The 16,650-nt window shown below is 37.6% G+C and overlaps 2 long non-coding RNA genes across 9 annotated transcripts; both read right to left on the bottom strand.

The window, feature by feature from the left end:
• Positions 1-5,753: 5,753 nt before the first annotated feature.
• On the bottom strand, positions 5,754-10,077 carry LOC132978686 (uncharacterized). The gene is made up of 3 exons (XR_009673986.1): positions 10,016-10,077; positions 9,653-9,706; positions 5,754-5,884 (listed from the first exon to the last, which is right to left on the bottom strand). It is a non-coding gene; the product is annotated as an uncharacterized LOC132978686 (long non-coding RNA).
• Positions 10,078-10,573: 496 nt separating this feature from the next.
• Positions 10,574-12,081, bottom strand: LOC132978685 (uncharacterized). 8 transcript variants are annotated; one of them, XR_009673982.1, is made up of 4 exons: positions 11,915-12,081; positions 11,630-11,683; positions 11,018-11,071; positions 10,574-10,639 (listed from the first exon to the last, which is right to left on the bottom strand). It is a non-coding gene; the product is annotated as an uncharacterized LOC132978685 (long non-coding RNA). The 8 variants fall into 8 exon arrangements; XR_009673980.1 differs by having other exon boundaries at positions 10,585-10,639; positions 10,994-11,071; XR_009673981.1 differs by having other exon boundaries at positions 10,585-10,639; positions 10,994-11,071; positions 11,939-12,081.
• Positions 12,082-16,650: the final 4,569 nt, after the last annotated feature.

The raw sequence follows: 16,650 nt of genomic DNA, 5'->3' as shown, positions 1-16,650 counted from the left end.
AAAATTAAATGATGAACTACGCAAAGTCTCAGCTCCAGACTAAGACATTTGTCGAAAAGTAGATGTGTGTGTAGAGGTTTCTAAGTTCATTGTGTCCAAAAGCCTAAAGTCGACTGGATAGAAAAACTTCAGAAGAACAGCAAGAAGCAGGTTCTCTCTTTGACTCAATCTTGTACAAATAAGGTTCTGTCACTTCTTTATTGAAAAGCGGTTCAGAACAATCAAGCAAACCTTCTGTAAAACAACAAGAAGCTGCAGCTGACGCTGCTGCAAGTCAAGCTGATATGAAAGTGTTAAATGAACAAGAAAAAAAACAACAAAATAAATAAAGCGTATTGAAGCAGAAGCTAAAATTAAGTTAGCTGATCAAGAGGCACCAGCTGTAAAGCGTCGTTTAGAGCAAGAAGCAGAAGAGCTGAAACAAAGATCAAAGAGAGAGGAAGAAGAAGCTAGAATTAAAGCTCAACTGGAAGATGAGTTTACAGCTCTACAGAAGACTCTTGAGAAAAAGAAAAGAAGAATACAGCATTTGGAAGCAGTAAAGGTCTCAATTCAGCAAGAGCAAAAATGCAGGTGTATGATCAAGTCAAGGCCACTGAAGAAGACCTGACAGACATTGTAGAGTATGAGGCAGGAGCAGACAACCAAGTGCCAACTCCCGCAACCCTCTGCCCCTACAAATGTTTACAGAACTCGTCAAGGTGCTTGCAGGAGCTTTAAGTGACAACAGAATTCCAGTTCTTGAACCTGCAGTATTCGGTGGGGATCTACTGAAATACAAAGACTGGTAACTCTCCTTTGAAACACTGATTGACCAGAAGAACGTTAAAGACAAAGAGAAGATATATATGTAAGTGAACAAGCTAAGAATTCACTTGATGGCTATTTCCTACTTGGGACTGAATCTTCCTATGCTGCTGCTTTTGGAAGAAAGATTTGGAAATCCATTTACAATTGCAAAATCGTATGGAGACAAACTTCAAGCATGGCCCAAGATAGGACCTAAGGACAGTTTTGAGCTTAGAGAGTTTATGGATTTTCTCAGAATTTGCAAAGCTGTTATGATTGACATAAAGGCATTGGAAATCTTGAACGACTGTAACGAAAACAGAAAAAAATATTTCAAAGTTACCAGATTGGCTAACAGTAAGTTGGAACAGAAATGTTATTGAAGAAGAAGAGGAGATAAACCAGTTCCCCTCATTCAGCCAATTTGTGAAGTTTCTGACAATGGAAGCAAAAGTTGCGTGCAACCCAGTCACATCATTTCAGGCACAGAGACAAGGTGAAGCTGAAAAGCCAAAATTCCAAAAATAGACACTTTTTGGAGCGAAGACCACAAGTTCGAATGAAAAGACATGTATAACAAGCATATTCTGTAAGAAGAATGGTCATGATTTGCACAAATTCAGGAAGTTCATGGAGAAATCAATGTCAGACAGAATCAGATGCATACAAGATGAAAAGATCTGCTTTGGTTGCCTCAAGTCAGTTCACCAATCGAATAGCTGCAACAGTAGTGTTTGCAACATGTGCCAAAAGCGTCAAGCCTTATGCCCAGCTAATAGACCTTGGGTGGAGTGTATTTGGCCATGTGAATCCACATGTTGACTACGGTGATGTTACCAGAATCAGTCACTGCATAGTGTTAAAACAGATTACACCAAGTGCAAGAAAATTCTAACGTCTACCACTACCCTCTTATCCAGCCCTTTTATGGAAAAGCCCCATGCATGCCAACTACTAAACCTCCAACCCCCACAACCGCCAAGCCCGGTAACCCTACAACAACCACTAAACCGGGCATGAACACTCCCACTTCTAAACCAAGTGGCCCTGATCCTACAACAAAGCCAACCATTAAGCTAACAACTGCATCTTCCCCTTCAACTGCTCAAACGACAAAGCCCAGCAAATATCCAGGTCCAATGAGTCCATTTGTGCCTTACTACCAGGCCCCTTTATTCCATACGTTTCGTACAAATCCAGTAAGGCAGGTAAACACCCAGTTGACCAGAAATGAATGCCCCAAACTGGCTACAAATCTGAACTCCAGCCTCGGTCGCACCTACATCCAGGCTTCAACTACTGGCAGCCTGGGCCCTGGTTTCCTCACTCCACAGGCCAAGACAATCCTCCATTTGAATGGCAAAATTCTCAGCCATAACAACTCCAAAGGTAAGCCTTGCTAGTAATTTTATGATGTAGTTTAAATCTTTCAACTGGGTTTCTTAACCTTTTTTTCAGGTTCTGTGTCTTAACATACTGAGCAACAATATAAAAAAAATAACTTTAAGTTGGTCCCACTCATGCTTCATTTTTCTTTCAGTTTCTCTGCATTTGTGTGTCAAAGCTAATTTCAGGACCTATATGAATTCATGAAACTGGGTTATCACATAACTTCCTGGTAAAAGCAATACTGACTTCCTCTGAAAGAGCTACACTACACAGGTGGAACCGATTTTGCATAATTAAAAAGCAATCAATCTAGCCCGCCCTGCTTCTTCTGATTGGTTGTTGCAGAACTGCTAACACTAATTGTTGCACTTCAAATAGCCGCAGCAAAGAGTTGATCTCCAGTTCTTACCGTTTCCAGGAGTCACAGCAGAATGATGCGAAAAGGGAAAAGGAGAAGTGGCGCTGTTTACTTGGCTGCAGCTGTTATTTTTACATGTTATTTGGTGCAAACCATTGACTGTTACCGATTAAAGAAAACAGGAAGTGGCGAAGGACAAAATGACCCTCATGCAGCCAAATCAGCAGCTGTCCAGGAGGGAAGAATTATTTTTGGGAGAGGCCTTGAGAAAGGGTCCGGCCTCGAGTCTCAGGTCATAGATGGAACCAAGAAGACGTTCTCAAAAGTTTCTGCTGAAGATGAAGCTGCTTATCAAGCGGACTCTCCAGGTAAAAATATTTCTTTAAAGTCTTTTATGATATTAAATTGTTCGATTGTTTTTATGGTGACTCTTGGAAAAATCACATGGTTATTTAATTGGTCCAATCAGGCTGGCCTAAAGGACGTACAAATGATTCCGATGGCATAGATGCAGCATGGAATCTTCTGACACCCTCCCTGCAGTGTGGTGAGGACCAAATGAAGTTCAGAGCAGTGGGACAAGGTGCTTCACAGTTTGCAGTGGACCAAGGTAACTTAAATAGGATTTTGCTACTGCTGTGCGCTCATTATAAAGTGTAGCCTATTTCTTGATTGCACTCTGACTGAGAATTTGTCCAAATAGGAAAAGCACATGCAATGCCTCTGTCCCAAATCCCACCAACCTGTGGCTACACAATGCAAAGGAACCCTCTTGCACTTGTCATGTTGGTCCCCTATGATGGCTGCAACATCGTTCAAGAGGTAATTTCTTTTTTTCCTGAAATGCTAAATGTTGTATATGGTGGGAGAATGTTAACTCTGAAAGCAGCTGTTTTCATAACATCTGCAACTATCTTAATAATTAATTTTTATCTTCTATAAAGTGTTAAGAACCTGATTGGTGTCTGTATAACCACCTGTTGAACTTTGATTATGACTTGGTAAATGGTTATTCTTGGGTGTCTTAGTTTTTGAAGCTAAATTGATCGTAATTCTGTTAATCTAATTCCAGTCCTAGTGTAACCCAGTGGTCTGCTTAACATTTTGAATTTTTTTCTCCTCTGAAGGATGGGTATTATATTCTCCTAATGCGCTGGCGAGGAGTTCCAGTCTCCCTCTTGTGTCCATTTTACCCTCTGCCAGTCACGGCAGCTCCATCCCCGACGTTTCCTTGTTCCTTCTTCCCACCTTGCTACCCTTACGACCCTCTGGTGACTAGTACTAAACCCACCACTACTGTAACTAAACCGACTAAGACTAAATGGACTGAACCGACTAAAACTACACACCCTAAACCGACTAAAACTAAATCGACTAAAACTACACACCCTAAACCGACTAAAACTAAAACTACACACCCTAAACCGACTAAAACTACACACCCTAAACCGACTAAAACTACACACCCTAAACCGACTAAAAATAAACCGACTAAAACTAAACCGACTAAAACTAAACCGACTGAAACTAAACCAACTAAAACTAAACTGACTAAAACTAAACCGACTAAAACTAAACCGACTAAAACTAAACCGACTAAAACTAAACCGACTGAAACTAAACCGACTAAAACTAAACTGACTAAAACTAAACCGACTAAAACTAAACTGACTAAAACTAAACCGACGAATGCTGAACCGACTAAAACTAAACTGACTAAAACTAAACCGACTAAAACTAAACCGACTAAAACTAAACTGACTAAACCGACTGAAACTAAACTGACTAAACCTAAACCGACGAATGCTGAACCGACTAAAACTAAACTGACTAAAACTAAACCGACTAAAACTAAACCGACTAAAACTAAACTGACTAAAACTAAACCGACTGAAACTAAACCGACTAAAACTAAACCGACTAAAACTAAACCGACTAAAACTAAACCGACTAAAACTAAACTGACTAAAACTAAACCGACTAAAACTAAACCGACTAAAACTAAACTGACTAAAACTAAACCGACTGAAACTAAACCGACTAAAACTAAACCGACTAAAACTAAACCGACTAAAACTAAACCGACTAAAACTAAACTGACTAAAACTAAACCGACTAAAACTAAACCGACTAAAACTAAACTGACTAAAACTGAACCGACTAAAACTAAACCGACTAAAACTAAACTGACTAAAACTAAACCGACTAAAACTAAACCGACTAAAACTAAACCGACTGAAACTAAACCGACTGAAACTAAACTGACTAAACCGACTGAAACTAAACTGACTAAAACTAAACCGACTAAACCGACGAATGCTGAACCGACTAAAACTAAACCGACTAAAACTAAACCGACTAAAACTAAACCGACTAAAACTAAACCGACTAAAACTAAACCGACTAAAACTAAACCGACTAAAACTAAACCGACTAAAACTAAACCGACTAAAACTAAACTGACTAAAACTAAACCGACTAAAACTAAACCGACTAAAACTAAACCGACGAATGCTGAACCGACTAAAACTAAACCGACTAAACCGACGAATGCTGAACCGACTAAAACTAAACCGACTAAAACTAAACCGACTAAAACTAAACTGACTAAAACTAAACTGACTAAAACTAAACCGACTAAAACTAAACTGACTAAAACTAAACCGACTAAAACTAAACCGACTAAAACTAAACCGACTAAAACTAAACTGACTAAAACTAAACCGACTAAAACTAAACTGACTAAAACTAAACCGACTAAAACTAAACCGACTGAAACTAAACCGACTGAAACTAAACTGACTAAACCGACTGAAACTAAACTGACTAAAACTAAACCGACTAAACCGACGAATGCTGAACCGACTAAAACTAAACCGACTAAAACTAAACCGACTAAAACTAAACCGACTAAAACTAAACTGACTAAAACTAAACCGACTAAAACTAAACTGACTAAAACTAAACCGACTAAACCGACGAATGCTGAACCGACTAAAACTAAACCGACTAAACCGACGAATGCTGAACCGACTAAAACTAAACCGACTAAAACTAAACCGACTAAAACTAAACTGACTAAAACTAAACTGACTAAAACTAAACCGACTAAAACTAAACCGACTAAAACTAAACCGACTAAAACTAAACCGACTAAAACTAAACCGACTAAAACTAAACCGACTAAAACTAAACTGACTAAAACTAAACCGACTAAACCGACTAAAACTAAACCGACTAAAACTAAACCGACTAAAACTAAACCGACTAAAACTAAACCTACTAAAACTAAACCGACTAAAACTAAACTCACTAAAACTAAACCGACTAAAACTAAACCGACTAAAACTAAACCTACTAAAACTAAACTGACTAAAATTAAACCGACTAAAACTAAACCGACTGAAACTAAACCGACTGAAACTAAACCGACTGAAACTAAACCGACTAAAACTAAACCGACTAAAACGAAACCGACTAAACCGACTGAAACTAAACCGACGAATGCTGAACCGACTAAAACTAAACTGACTAAAACTAAACTGACTAAAACTAAACTGACTAAAACTAAACCGACTAAAACTAAACCGACTAAACCGACTGTAACTAAACCGACTGAAACTAAACTGACTAAAACTAAACCGACTAAAACTAAACTGACTAAAACTAAACCGACTAAAACTAAACCGACTAAAACTAAACTGACTAAAACTAAACCGACTAAACCGACTGAAACTAAACCGACTAAGACTAAACCGACTGAAACTAAACCGACTGAAACTAAACTGACTAAAACTAAACCGACTAAAACTAAACTGACTAAAACTAAACCGACTAAACCGACTGAAACTAAACCGACTGAAACTAAACTGACTAAAACTAAACCGACTAAACCGACTGAAACTAAACCGACTGAAACTAAACCGACTGAAACTAAACCGACTGAAACTAAACCGACTAAAACTAAACCGACTAAAACTAAACTGACTAAAACTAAACCGACTAAACCGACTGAAACTAAACCGACTAAAACTAAACTGACTAAAACTAAACTGACTAAAACTAAACCGACTAAACCGACTAAAACTAAACCGACTAAAACTAAACCGACTGAAACTAAACCGACTAAAACTAAACCGACTAAAACTAAACTGACTAAAACTAAACTGACTAAAACTAAACCGACTAAACCGACTGAAACTAAACCGACTGAAACTAAACCGACTAAAACTAAACCGACTAAAACTAAACTGACTAAAACTAAACCGACTAAAACTAAACTGACTAAAACTAAACCGACTAAACCGACTGAAACTAAACCGACTGAAACTAAACCGACTGAAACTAAACCGACTAAAACTAAACCGACTAAACCGACTAAAACTAAACCGACTAAAACTAAACCGACTAAAACTAAACCGACTAAAACTACACACCCTAAACCGACGAATGCTGAACCGACTAAAACTAAACTGACTAAAACTAAACCGACTAAAACTAAACCGACTAAAACTAAACTGACTAAACCGACTGAAACTAAACCGACTGAAACTAAACCGACTAAAACTAAACGGACTAAAACTAAACTGACTAAAACTAAACGGACTAAACCGACGAATGCTGAACCGACTAAAACTAAACCGACTAAAACTAAACCGACTAAAACTAAACCGACTAAAACTAAACCGACTAAAACTAAACTGACTAAAACTAAACCGACTAAAACTAAACTGACTAAAACTAAACCGACTAAAACTAAACCGACTAAACCTAAACTGACTAAAACTAAACCGACTAAAACTAAACCGACGAATGCTGAACCGACTAAAACTAAACTGACTAAAACTACACACCCTAAACCGACTAAAACTAAACTGACTAAAACTACACACCCTAAACCTACTAAAACTAAACTGACTAAAACTAAACCGACTGAAACTAAACCGACTGAAACTAAACCGACTAAAACTAAACCGACTAAAACTAAACCGACTGAAACTAAACCGACTAAAACTAAACCGACTAAAACTAAACCGACTAAAACTAAACTGACTAAAACTACACACCCTAAACCGACTAAAACTACACACCCTAAACCGACTAAAACTACACACCCTAAACCGACTAAAACTACACACCCTAAAACTACACACCCTAAACCGACTAAAACTACACACCCTAAACCGACTAAAACTACACAACCTAAACCGACTAAAACTACACACCCTAAACCGACTAAAACTACACACCCTAAACCGACTAAAACTACACACCCTAAACCGACTAAAACTACTCAGACTAAAACTAAACCGACTAAAACTAAACCGACTAAAACTACACACCCTAAACCGACTAAAACTACACACCCTAAACCGACTAAAACTACACACCCTAAACCGACTAAAACTACACACCCTAAACCGACTAAAACTAAACTGACTAAAACTACACACCCTAAACCGACTAAAACTAAACTGACTAAAACTACACACCCTAAACCTACTAAAACTAAACTGACTAAAACTACACACCCTAAACCTACTAAAACTACACACCCTAAACCTACTAAAACTAAACTGACTAAAACTACACACCCTAAACCGACTAAAACTACACAACCTAAACCGACTAAAACTACACACCCTAAACCTACTAAAACTAAACCGACTAAAACTACACAACCTAAACCGACTAAAACTACACACCCTAAACCTACTAAAACTAAACTGACTAAAACTACACAACCTAAACCGACTAAAACTACACACCCTAAACCTACTAAAACTAAACTGACTAAAACTACACACCCTAAACCGACTAAAACTACACACCCTAAACCTACTAAAACTACACACCCTAAACCTACTAAAACTACACACCCTAAACCTACTAAAACTACACACCCTAAACCTACTAAAACTAAACTGACTAAAACTACACACCCTAAACCGACTAAAACTACACAACCTAAACCGACTAAAACTACACACCCTAAACCTACTAAAACTAAAACTACACAACCTAAACCGACTAAAACTACACACCCTAAACCTACTAAAACTAAACTGACTAAAACTACACAACCTAAACCGACTAAAACTACACACCCTAAACCTACTAAAACTAAACTGACTAAAACTACACACCCTAAACCGACTAAAACTACACACCCTAAACCTACTAAAACTAAACCGACTAAAACTAAACCGACTAAAACTAAACCGACTAAAACTACACACCCTAAACCTACTAAAACTAAACTGACTAAAACTACACACCCTAAACCTACTAAAACTACACACCCTAAAACTACACACCCTAAACCTACTAAAACTAAACTGACTAAAACTACACACCCTAAACCGACTAAAACTACACACCCTAAACCGACTAAAACTACACACCCTAAACCTACTAAAACTAAACTGACTAAAACTACACAACCTAAACCGACTAAAACTACACACCCTAAACCGACTAAAACTACACACCCTAAACCGACTAAAACTACACACCCTAAACCTACTAAAACTACACACCCTAAACCTACTAAAACTAAACTGACTAAAACTACACACCCTAAACCTACTAAAACTACACACCCTAAACCTACTAAAACTAAACTGACTAAAACTACACACCCTAAACCTACTAAAACTACACACCCTAAACCTACTAAAACTACACAACCTAAACCTACTAAAACTAAACTGACTAAAACTACACACCCTAAACCTACTAAAACTAAACTGACTAAAACTACACACCCTAAACCGACTAAAACTACACGGACTAAAACTACACACCCTAAACCGACTAAAACTAAACTGACTAAAACTACACACCCTAAACCGACTAAAACTAAACCGACTAAAACTACACACCCTAAACCGACTAAAACTAAACCGACTAAAACTACACACCCTAAACCGACTAAAACTAAACTGACTAAAACTAAACCTACTAAACTGACTAAAACTAAACTGACTAAAACTAAACTGACTAAAACTAAACCGACTAAAACTAAACCGACTGAAACTAAACCGACTAAAACTAAACAAACTAAAATGACTAAAACTAAACTGACTAAACCGACCAATGCTGAACCAACTAAACCGACCAAAACTAAACCGACCAAAACTAAACCGACTGAAACTAAACCGACTAAAACTAAACTGACTAAAACTAAACCGACTAAAACTAAACCGACTAAACTGACTAAAACTAAACTGACTAAAACTAAACCGACTAAAACTAAACCGACTAAACCCACTGAAACTAAACCGACTAAAACTAAACCGACTAAAACTAAACTGACTAAACCTAAACCGACCAATGCTGAACCGACTAAAACTAAACTGACTAAAACTAAACCGACTAAAACTAAACCGACTAAACCTAAACCGACCAATGCTGAACCGACTAAAACTAAACTGACTAAAACTAAACTGACTAAAACTAAACCGACTGAAACTAAACCTAAACCCACTAAAACTAAACTGACTGAAACTAAACCGACTAAACCTAAACCGACTGAAACTAAACTGACTAAAACTAAACTGACTAAAACTAAACCGACTAAACCTAAACCCACTAAAACTAAACTGACTAAAACTAAACTGACTAAAACTAAACCGACTGAAACTAAACCGACTAAAACTAAACAAACTAAAATGACTAAAACTAAACCGACTAAACGTAAACCCACTAAAACTAAACTGACTAAAACTAAACCGACTGAAACTAAACCGACTAAAACTAAACAAACTAAAATGACTAAACCGACCAATGCTGAACCAACTAAACCGACCAAAACTAAACCGACTAAAACTAAACCGACTGAAACTAAACCGACTAAAACTAAACAAACTAAACTGACTAAACCGACCAATGCTGAACCAACTAAACCGACCAAAACTAAACCGACTGAAACTAAACCGACTGAAACTAAACCGACTAAAACTAAACTGACTAAAACTAAACCGACTAAAACTAAACCGACTAAACTGACTAAAACTAAACCGACTAAAACTAAACAAACTAAACTGACTAAACCGACCAATGCTGAACCAACTAAACCGACCAAAACTAAACCGACTAAAACTAAACCGACTGAAACTAAACCGACTAAAACTAAACTGACTAAAACTAAACCGACTAAAACTAAACCGACTAAAACTAAACCGACTGAAACTAAACCGACTAAAACTAAACTGACTAAAACTAAACCGACTAAAACTAAACCGACTAAACTGACTAAAACTAAACCGACTAAAACTAAACAAACTAAACTGACTAAACCGACCAATGCTGAACCAACTAAACCGCCCAAAACTAAACCGACTAAAACTAAACCGACCGAAACTAAACCGACTAAAACTAAACCGACTAAAACTAAACTGACTAAACTGACTAAAACTAAACCGACTAAAACTAAACAAACTAAACTGACTAAACCGACCAATGCTGAACCAACTAAACCGACCAAAACTAAACCGACTAAAACTAAACCGACTGAAACTAAACCGACTAAAACTAAACCGACTAAAACTAAACCGACTAAAACTAAACCGACTAAACTGACTAAAACTAAACCGACTAAACCTAAACTGACTAAAACTAAACCGACTAAACCTAAACCGACTAAAACTAAACCGACTAAAACTAAACCGACTAAACTGACTGAAACTAAACTGACTAAAACTAAACCGACTAAAACTAAACTGACTAAAACTAAACCGACTAAACCTAAACCGACTAAAACTAAACCCACTGAAACTAAACTGACTAAAACTAAACTGACTAAACCTAAACCGACCAATGCTGAACCGACTAAAACTAAACTGACTAAAACTAAACTGACTAAAACTAAACTGACTAAAACTAAACTGACTAAAACTAAACCGACTAAAACTAAACTGACTAAACCTAAACCGACCAATGCTGAACCGACTAAAACTAAACTGACTAAACCTAAACTGACTAAAACTAAACCGACTAAACCTAAACAAACTAAAATGACTAAAACTAAACTGACTAAAATTAAACTGACTAAAACTAAACTGACTAAAACTAAACTGACTAAAACTAAACCGACTAAACCTAAACCCACTAAAACTAAACTGACTGAAACTAAACCGACTAAAACTAAACCGACTAAACCTAAACAGACTAAAATGACTAAAACTAAACTGACTAAAATTAAACTGACTAAAACTAAACTGACTAAAACTAAACCGACTGAAACTAAACCGACTAAAACTAAACCGACTAAAACTAAACAAACTAAAATGACTAAAACTAAACCAACTAAAACTAAACTGACTAAACCGACCAATGCTGAACCAACTAAACCGACCAAAACTAAACTGACTAAACCGACCAATGCTGAACCAACTAAACCGACCAAAACTAAACCGACTAAAACTAAACCCACTGAAACTAAACTGACTAAAACTAAACCGACTAAAACTAAACTGACTAAAACTAAACCGACTAAACCTAAACCGACTAAAACTAAACCCACTGAAACTAAACTGACTAAAACTAAACTGACTAAACCTAAACCGACCAATGCTGAACCGACTAAAACTAAACTGACTAAAACTAAACTGACTAAAACTAAACTGACTAAAACTAAACCGACTAAAACTAAACTGACTAAACCTAAACCGACCAATGCTGAACCGACTAAAACTAAACTGACTAAACCTAAACTGACTAAAACTAAACCGACTAAACCTAAACCCACTAAAACTAAACTGACTGAAACTAAACCGACTAAAACTAAACCGACTAAACCTAAACAGACTAAAATGACTAAAACTAAACTGACTAAAACTAAACTGACTAAAACTAAACCGACTGAAACTAAACCGACTAAAACTAAACCGACTAAAACTAAACAAACTAAAATGACTAAAACTAAAACTAAACTGACTAAACCGACCAATGCTGAACCAACTAAACCGACCAAAACTAAACCGACTAAAACTAAACCGACCAAAACTAAACTGACTAAACCGACTGAAACTAAACTGACTAAAACTAAACCGACTAAAACTAAACTGCCGCAAGTTAAACAGCATGCACAACACTTTAAACAATATATGCCTTCCTTTTATCCTCCTTATCATACCTCTACACCAACTGAGCCATTGACTTCTACGGAGCCGACTACTATCACACTCTCTACAACGGAGCCCCCTCCACCACTTACATTGCCTTGACCACATTTTCATCGTATGCTGCTCATCCTCAGTTTCCGTACATGCCATAGCCATCTCCCTATCCCCTACTGTACCCCCCTCCTCGAGTGTAACATGTTAGGTGTTTTAATAAATGGTTTGACAAACAAGTGATACCGTCTCATCTGTTTATTTGACCTGTAACTGCCAATGTGAGTATGTACTTTATATTCTTTTCAAACCCTAAAAGGGCTACTTATGACTTGTCTACATGGTGGCACCATGGCTTAACAAATTCATTTTCTAAAATACTATCAATAGTTGTGTGAACAAGCTCTAAAGGATATTGAGTTGCATTGCATATCAGTTGTCAATGACGTAGGTTTGACCATATCCAGAAGGTTAGGGGGCTTACTTTTTCAGAGCTTGTGTGTTTGTCTAAAGGTGCTTTAACTGAACACATCACCCTCTGTGGTGCTTTATATTTCCTTGAACTAATTGCTACCTTCATCAGCAGGTCTTATAAACATGTGATCTTCCATCTCATTTTGTCATCTTACAAACGAAAACGCATCTTTCTTGCTTTACGTCTTTTAGAAAACAGTTTTCAGGATGAAGGAAAAAAATTACTCCAATGAGTGGAAAAAGTTACCTGAGAATTATTGGACGATATTTCAATGTTCTTCGTATATACTGCTGTTCCTCTCTTAACTTAGACTGTTTCTACTCCACAGATTTTACTACTGAAACACTGGTTTGAGTATCAATTGCCTATTTTTGTAATCAAGTCCAAAATGTACTGTATTTGTTTGAAAGTCTGTGGATGTTCTTTTAAATCCTAACGTATATCCCACCTAGGAAATAAATATTAAATGGAGTTGTGTTACTCCTATTACATGTTTCAAACAACTGTTATTTTAGCTATGGCCAAACAAATTCTGCAGGTTTATGTTCAAGGTTATTAAATTAACAAATACTATTGAAATAGGGAAAATATTTTCCTTAACATAACCTAAAATAAAAACAAGGCTTTACATAAAAACAATAACTATCTAAAACTGCATTGTGTGTTAACAAAACTAAAATAAGTTAAAACAGAAAATGTCCCTATTCTTAGTTTTCATTATTTATTTAAATTGTTCTTATGTCTCTTTTAAAACATTTTATTTCCCTTGATTTTGTGTGTGTCGCAACCGCGGTAGTGCAGCAGTAGCAGAATGAGACTAAGCAGCAGGCCGTGCAGTTCGATTTGTGTAAAAGTGGTAATACTGGCATGTTGAAATAGGTAACGTAATGAATATCATATCAAATGTTTACGTAGAACAGTTCAGGCTGGCACTGTCATGATACCTGTTAAATTTGGAGCAAATTGAGCATTGTGTAGTACTTAGTCCTTGCAGTAGGGGGCGCTATGGTTGAAATTGACTATTATGTTAATGTCTTCAGAGGCCAACCCTGATCATACATGTGAAATTTCAATCAGATCAGACAAAGTATCTGAGATTCAGTACCGCCTCTTTCCAGTGGGGGCACTATGTTAATGGCATAATTGTATTAGGTTAGATGTGATCAGGCCAGTACTGACATTGTTCATGTGCAATTTGGTGAAAATCTGACATTATATATGGGAGGTAGTACTTATTCTTTGCAGTAGGGGGCACTATGGTTAAACTTTATTATTGTTTTGTCATTGTGTCCAGAGGCCAACCCTGAACATACCTGAGAAATTTCAAAAAGATCAGACAAAGTATACAATATGTAGTACTTACTCCTTGCAGTAGGGGGCGCCATGGTTAAAGTAAATGATTGTTATGTCAATGTGTTCAGAGGCCAACCTTGATCATACCTATGTAATTCCAAGAAGATCAGACAAAGTATATAAGAGTTACAGCCACTTCCTGTTTGATGGCGATGTGATTTGTGGACTTCCTGTTAAGTTTTGGGCGTAGGTTGAAGAGGCTTTTTTGTAGGTTTTGTCATGTTGGAAATGTTATAGTAAAATTCAGAATTGTAGGTTCAACGTGCTGCTGGGGCTGAATGTTTGAAATATTGTAGGGGGCGCCACTGAGCCATTAATCCACGCCCACTCACTTAAACGGTATACGATGTTTGACTTTACTACCAGGATCATATGTGTGAAGTTTCGGGACAGTACGACTATGTTAAGCCCGTGAAAAAACTACTTTCTGTTTGATGGCGAGCGACGCATCCGTTTGGCGACAGCGTTGGACGTAGGCGTTTGACCTTGAAAGTGTTGTATGGCCAAGGTGTTAGCATGGTCCACACCAATTTTGAGGGGAAAATTAGCTACTGCAATGGCTAATGCTAATTGAGAAGCAGTAACTTCCTGTTGTCAACAGGTGGCGTTGTGACTAATCAAAAAATGTCAATCATGGATGTGTTCAGGGCGGGTCCCGTATCATGCATGAGAAATTGTAATATGATTGAACACTAGATGGCAGAGATGTAAGCATTTACTTTTTTGGCAACTTGCCAAAATGCTCAAAAAAACTTAAAATGCCACGGCCACGCCCTTTGACGGAATAACGTGCAGAGCACAACGAGATATGCTGAGCCTGTCTAGAACACACTGAGATTGCGTTGATTGGATGAGCACCCTCGGGCAAGTGTGTTCAAATAGGAAGGCTGAAATCGGTGATTTTGAGCGATTTTGGGCCGTTATCGTGAAATTCAACTTTAATTTGTGGACTTCCTGTCAAGTTTTTTGAAACGCTGCAAGAGGATTTTTAGTCCGTCCCGACAAGCTTAATATGCGTAACAATTTTCATGAATGTTTGTGAAAAAACCCTCTATGGGGAGGCCATTTTGAAAATTTGAAGGGGGCACCACTGAGCCATTAAGGCACGCCCACTCACTTAAACGATATAAGATGTTTGAGTTTAGTACCAGGATTATATGTATGATGTTTCGGGTCTGTACGACTATGTTAAGCCCGTGAAAAAACTACTTCCTGTTTGATGGCGAACAACGCGTCCGTAAGGGAACAGCTTTTCACGCAGGACTTGCTTGTAAAGGTTGTATGGTCAAGGTCTTTGGATGGTCAACAGCGATTTTGAGGGAGATTCAAGTAACTATGTAGCAATGGCTAGTGCAAAGGAAACAGTGCTCAGACGGAGTGACCTCCTGTTGTCAACAGGTGGCACTGTGACTAATTAAAAAATGTCAATCATGGATGTGTTCAGGCCGGGCTCTTTGTCATGCATGAATTTTTTGGTGATGATTGAACACTGCATAGTAGATTTATAAGCATTTACTGTTTTTGGCGTGTTCCAAAAACGACATCAAACTTTGACATCACGCCACTGCCACGCCTTATTTTGAAACCTTGTGATTTGAGCACAACTTTTATTCTTCAACTTGTCTACTTTCATTTGACACCAAACTTGAATTGATCAGATAAACGCTCTCGGGCGGATGCTTTCAAACAGGTACCCTGTAAACGGTGAAAATACAGACTTTTTTTTTTTCAAAAAATCATAGCGGACTTCCTGTTGAAATTAGACAATGACTTACACTGACTTTTTTGTAGGTCTCGGCCTGCTCTAACATGTAAAAAAGATTCATGTATGTAGGCAAAAAAACCTATTCGTAAAAATCAAAAGGGGGCGCCGTCGAGCTAATTTGCAAACTTTGTTCATAAAACCGCCAAAATATAAAATTTTTCGCCGGACCCAATGACCGTGCAAATTTTGCTGAGTTTTCGCGCACGTTCAGGCCCTCAAAAGTGGCCGCAAAAAGGCAGAATAAAAATAAAAATAATAATCATTTGCATTCCAAGAGGGTCCTACGCACTTCTCAGTACTGCGGGCCTAATAATTAAAACCGCAAGCGGTGATGAAGGGCCCTCGCACCCCTGTGCATGTCGGGGTGTGTTACAACCGCGGGAGTGCAGCAGCAGCTTAACGT

The sequence above is a fragment of the Labrus mixtus genome, chromosome 8 (assembly GCF_963584025.1).
Source record: "Labrus mixtus chromosome 8, fLabMix1.1, whole genome shotgun sequence".
NCBI lineage: Eukaryota > Metazoa > Chordata > Actinopteri > Labriformes > Labridae > Labrus > Labrus mixtus.
Note: the sequence above shows the minus strand (reverse complement) of the source record. Positions and strands in the feature narration are given on the sequence as shown.